At 36.5% G+C, this 6025-nt stretch overlaps 1 pseudogene; it reads left to right on the forward strand.

Annotated features, from left to right (window-relative positions):
- Positions 1 to 264: 264 nt before the first annotated feature.
- On the forward strand, positions 265 to 1607 carry LOC149152813 (F-box/kelch-repeat protein At1g22040 pseudogene; annotated as a pseudogene).
- The last annotated feature ends 4418 nt before the right edge of the window (positions 1608 to 6025 follow it).

The following is a 6025-nucleotide window of genomic DNA, read 5'->3' on the forward strand; positions in this document are numbered from 1 at the left end:
GTTAATATATTTTAAATATAAGTTATATTCTAATTAATTATTAATAATTTATTATCCTATTTATCTTAAAGTTAATGTAAATTTATTCCATTCTACGTTAATGATATCGGCATATGCCTACATAGTTATCATTATTATCAATATGTTTATTTCAAAGCTTTTATTATTTTTACGCCGTAAGGCGTTCCCTCTGAGATGAACTTTCCTGTGGTCTTTGCTGTCATCGTTATCGTCCGTCTGATTTGATGTTAGACGATTCGAATAATGGCTACCGTTGGATCAAACTACCCAGCGCTTGCCATACTCAAGGAACCATTGTTTCTCTCTCATCTTCGGCAACTGCAGAAACATGTCAGAGATCGAGGTGAAGGTGGAGCGTTATGGCCGTTGAATTTCGAATTAAGATAAGAGATCGGTTTCTCTGAAGAATGACTATACATTTTGATGAAAGACGAAGAGGAAAAGCTCATCTGGAATGCTTTGGATCCGTTATCAGGTAAATGGCACAGCTTGCCACCTATGCCGGCTTTTATATATGAGGAGGAATTCAATCAAGCTACGGGATGGAGTTTATGGAATGCAATGGGAACATTGGGTTACAGGCTAACAGGTTTTGTGAGGGGCTGGTTTGGACGGAAAGATTCTCTAGATAGAACAACTTTTTGTGGTTGTGTCGTAGGGGCCATTAATGGACGCCTCTATGTTCTGGGAGGGTTTGCTAAAGCATCTGCTCTCAAATCTGCTTGGCATTATGATCCTCGAAAAAATGCATGGACAGAAGCAAATCTGTCTGGCGTTATGATCCTCGAAAAAATGCATGGACAGAAGTCGCACCTATGACCACTGCAAGGGCTTATTGTAAAACAGCTTTCCTGAACAACAAGCTTTATGTGGTGGGTGGAGTGAATAGGGGCAGAGGTGGATTGACTCCACTTCAGTAGGCAGAGGTTTATGATCCTGTTACAAATACCTGGACCCAAATTCCAAACATGCCATTTGCACGAGCTCAAGTTCTGCCCACAGCTTTTTTGGCAGATATGCTAAAACCAATTGCTACTGGAATGACAGCATTTAGAGGAAAACTATGTGTACCACAGAGGTTTTATTTGTGGCCTTTCTTTGTAGATGTTGGTGGTGAAGGCTATGATCCTGCTACTGATTCTTGGCTGGAGATGCCAAATGGTATGGGAGATGGTTGGCCTGCAAGGCAGGCAGGGACAAAATTAAGCGTTGTGGTGGATGGTAACTTGTATGCATTGGATCCTTCTAGTTCATTATACAGCGGTAAGATTAAAATGTATGATCCCCAGGAAGATACATGGAAAGTCATTTTGAGGAATGTGCCTGTCGTAGATTACACAGATTCAGAGTCACCTTACCTACTAGCTGGATTCTTGGGAAAGCTTCATGTTATTACAAAAGACATTAGCGACAATGTCGCTGTTTTGCAGGCTGACACAAGCGAAGGTGCAGTTACATCATCTTCATTGTCATCGACCTCCGATCCTTCTACTAGTATTTCTGATTCTGAGGTTGATAGGAAGAGCATTGCTAGTCGACATTTTGGCATTATTGAGCTAGTTAGCTGTCAGGTCCTTCAGATCTAAGACCAAGGTTAACATTTATTTTTCTTCCATGTTGTGGTTACTTTGTAAATATCATGAAAGGAGAGCTGCTCAGGGTAGCATGATTCACTGTATGGGGCTATTTTTTAACTCGAAACCCCGTTTTTCACAACCACTCATTGCTTTGTCTCTCTAAGAGTTTACATCTCTTACTGAAACAATTGATTAATATTGTACAACTCTTCTGCCAACACCTTATATGGATATCTTAATATATTATTTTCAGAGATGATGGTCAACGGTAGTTTTTGCTGGCAATAATGTTATGCATAATATGAAAATTCTATGCAGCCATAGCACCTAAGCATGGGTAAGGGCTGGAAGGGAAGTTTCCTTGTGCCATAAATAACAACAGAATGTATATATAACACATTTTCCGTTTCGATCTAGTAGTTGATGCTGGAATTTGATGGGACCGATAAAAATGTCCCTTATAACAGTTCTATTGACATTGTGAATCAACGATCTTTGTATTACATGCTCTGTAGATATGTCTTATATGTCTGATAGTAAAGTAATCATGCGGTATTGCATTGTATTTGTTTTACCTTTTCCTTGGCTAGTTTTGTATGGTTTGTTTATAAGAATAAATTTATTTTAGCCCAAAATACCAACTTTCACCGCATAAAACGTCCATAGTAAAAGTAAGTTTTATGCATAAAAGGTTATGTGTTTGGTTTTCCTGCTTTCAGCGTTAAATGTTGGACATTTATTTTTTCGTTTTCATTCAATTTTGCTAACAATTCTGTAAGTAGACCTTGCTTGTCTTTATGAAATGAAAAGGGTAAAGAAAAGGGACTTCATATATGGTTTTAGGAGTGGTGCTGTTGTTATACACTAAGTAATAGTGTATATAAATGTTATCAACTCCATGTTGAGCACCAAAGGAATTAGCAGCCCCCTCATTGTTGAGCACCAAAGGAATTAACAACCCCCTCATTGCATTCACTGTGTTAAGTTCCTTTCACTAAAGAATCCCTTTCAAACCCACCAAGGCTAAAGAATGCACTTGTTTCAAGTAACCATACATTCATCAAATTGTTCATTATGCAAATGGATCAATGTATTTTTTGAAAGGCATAATTTCATACTAATTTGTTGTGTAAGGTGTTTTCCAAATTCATTCTCAAGGGTATCATATGTAAAGATGCAATCGTTTATCATTTGTAAAGGAAAACAAATATTATATATTTCAAAAGAAGAATTACAATTTTAATGACCCATCCAAGCTCTCAAAGCTTCATTGCTTCGTGACAATTGTACCTTAAATATTATGTCAGGACAGATGTAAATCATAAGATTCAAGGTTTAGCACCCAATACTTCACTTTGGCATTTAAACAAGTGATGAACTATATAATTGTAATGGAGTGATGGGTGATAATATGATAGGTCTGTGGAAGAAACAAGCTACTAGAAGGTTACAAACAAGGGGAAAGAGAAACAAATTTAGAACAACAACTTTACGGGGTCGACACTAGGTTACTCTTGTTGACATAAGGTGGAAAAAAGGGCTATAACAAGCTTAATAAGAGGTTTTATGCTTAGCATGGGGATTTGCCTTACAACTCAACATGTCACTCCCATCAAACAATCAACACATGAATAACTTTTGTTTTTTATGCATGAATAATTGATTTTCCCATATCACATCTTCTACTGGTAGGTTCTTCCATTTGATGAGGTACTCAATAATTGCTTAATTTTATAACTACTTAATCCTTGTTTCAAGGATATTTTTTGGTTCAAGTATGATCTTTTTCCTTCTTCATCTCTGCTAAAATAGTTGGGATTGTGATCTTGTTACCAATTACCCTTGTTAAGCAAGAAGTTGTTAGATTATGGTAGCAATGGACATGTGTTCTAGTCTCTATGATGTCTAAGAGGCTAAGGAACACAAGATCTCCAAAACCCAGAAAAGGCTAAGGAACATAAGATCTCCAAAACCCATAAAAAGTTTCATGAGAAAAGACTTGGAGACGTCTCAATTAAATTAATTAGCCATAATTGGGGAAGTTCAATTTTTCGATGAATTCAAATTGATTTTAGCATTAATTGAGATGTAATCATGGTAGTTGAGACTCCAACAAGAGATTATGAGAGTGGGTCTAGGGGATTGGGGAGTGCATAGAGTATTTGGTGAGTAGTTTGGCTACCCAATTGCAGTTATTCACCAAGGGCACAATTGAAGCTAGGGAAGCATCAGAGACAGAGGGATAAACAAAGATTTGAGAGCAAGAGTTTGGAGGAATTTTCCTCAGTGTTTTCTAGTGTCTGGGAGACGGGAAGAAAAGGCCAAATTCATCTATAAAGGAGGCCGCTATAACTAGTGCGAGTAGCCAAATTTCCCAATGCGAGTTGCTTGAGAATCAATGTTTCAGTTGCTAGTTTCCATATCAGTATCCCATAGGCAAAGCGAATGGGTTTTAGAAGAAGAAGGAGGCAAAAAAACTTGCTGGAAGGTGATTATGGGGTTGTACGAATTTTCCTCAGCCAGATCTGCGCATTCCAGGAGGAAGTGTGAGTTCCAAAAAGGGAGTGCGAGTGGCTAGTAGGAGGGTAAGTTGATTGCAGAGGGAGACAATTTATCTCCAGTTTATTTTTCCAGTATTAAATGGATCTTTGTCAGTGAGAGGTAAGCATATCATTGTACTCTTGAATTGTTGAAGAATTTATAATAATATAACCATCATCTACTGCACTAGTTTTCCCTTCACAGTTTTTCCAGGGACATTTGTCCCAAAACAACGATGTCAATTTTTATTGTGTGTGTGCATATTTCTAAGTTCCAATTTTTATATTTAGCAACATTTTTGCTTTGGAGATTGCAATCAGTGAATTTATAGTTATTTTCCATTAATAATTAACAAAAGACAAATAAACTACAATTTGTTAGGAGATAAATATCCAGTAATTGCAATTGTGGAAACATAGAAACATGGAAGATAATATATACATGTGAATATGGAGTAAACTCCAATCTGTAAGCCATACTTCTCATCCTCTGCAACACCTTATAGGGGACATGACACCTAAATGTTAATTTATTGTCCTTCTTTTGTTGCTTGAGGGACATTTGTTTGTATGGTTGTAGCATCAAAAATACCCAATCCCCTACTTCAAATTCTCTTTCATTGCGATATTGATATATTTGTTGTTTCATCCTATTTTGTGCTATAACTAAGTTGTCCTTCAATATTTTGAGAACCTCTTGTTGGTGCCCTATTTGGTCATGCACTTATAGAACCTTTAGAGTCCCTTTCTAGGGTGATGTGATGGATGAAGGATGATATCCATAAAGTGACATAAATGAAGACATTTTTATGAAGTTTGTAAGGATGTGTTGTACCACCATTCTACTAAAGGAAACCACTTGACCCAATGTGTTTATTTATCAGATGCAAAGAAATGAAGATAACATTCTAAACATTTATTCACAACCTTAGTTTTCCCATTGGATTAAGGATGATACGATGAGTTGAGCCAATTGAACACCCAAACAAGAAAATATTTTGGACCAAAAGTTTTCAATGAAAAATGAATCCCCATCACTTACAATATAGTCTCAAGGATTCCATGTAGTTTTTGAACTATTTTCATTAATCCCGCAGGTATTTGCTTTAAAAAGATGTGAAAGATAGTAGAAATAGAAATACTTTGTTAGTTCTTCCACTACTACCATGATAACATTATTTCCTTCAAATTTGGTAAACATGAAATAAAATCCATTGAAACTTCTTCCTAGAAATTTAGTGTGGATAATGGTTTTAGGAGACTTGGTGACTTGATTGTATCTCTCTTATTATGTTGTAAAACCAAAAAATTAAGCACAAACTTTTGAACATCATTTTTAAAACCTTCCCAGAAAATCCTTCTTGATCTTGTAGTAAGTTTTTAAGAACCTTGAATCTCCTATATGAAAAGTGTACCTTTGTTTGAGTTGGAAACTCTTACATAAATATAGGTGATCTTGATACTACAATAGATCATTTTTCCACACAAATTTATCTACTGCACTTGGGTCCTCTTGTAGTTGTTGATTGGTCTTGTATACTTTTTTTAATCTTGCTTCCATTGTACTCTTTCGTTTTCCACTCAAGCAGATTGTTTAATGGAAATAACACATATTAAACCATATATAAAAATATATAAGCCCTGTTCAGGAATGTTGTTTTACAATAAGCCCTTGTAGTGGTCATAGGTGCGACTTCTGTCCATGCATTTATTCGACGATCATAACGCCAGACAGATTTGAGAGCAGATGCTTTAGCAAGCCCTCCCAAAACATAGAGGCATCCATTAATGGCCCCTACGGCACAACCACAAAAAGTTGTTCTATCTAGAGAATCTTTCCGTCCAAACGAGCCCCTCACAAAACCTTTTAGCCTGTAACCCGATGCT

Source organism: Pinus tabuliformis, chromosome 9, assembly GCF_031772625.1.
Source record: "Pinus tabuliformis cultivar Carrire ecotype Pingquan chromosome 9, CPIR1, whole genome shotgun sequence".
Lineage (NCBI taxonomy): Eukaryota > Viridiplantae > Streptophyta > Pinopsida > Pinales > Pinaceae > Pinus > Pinus tabuliformis.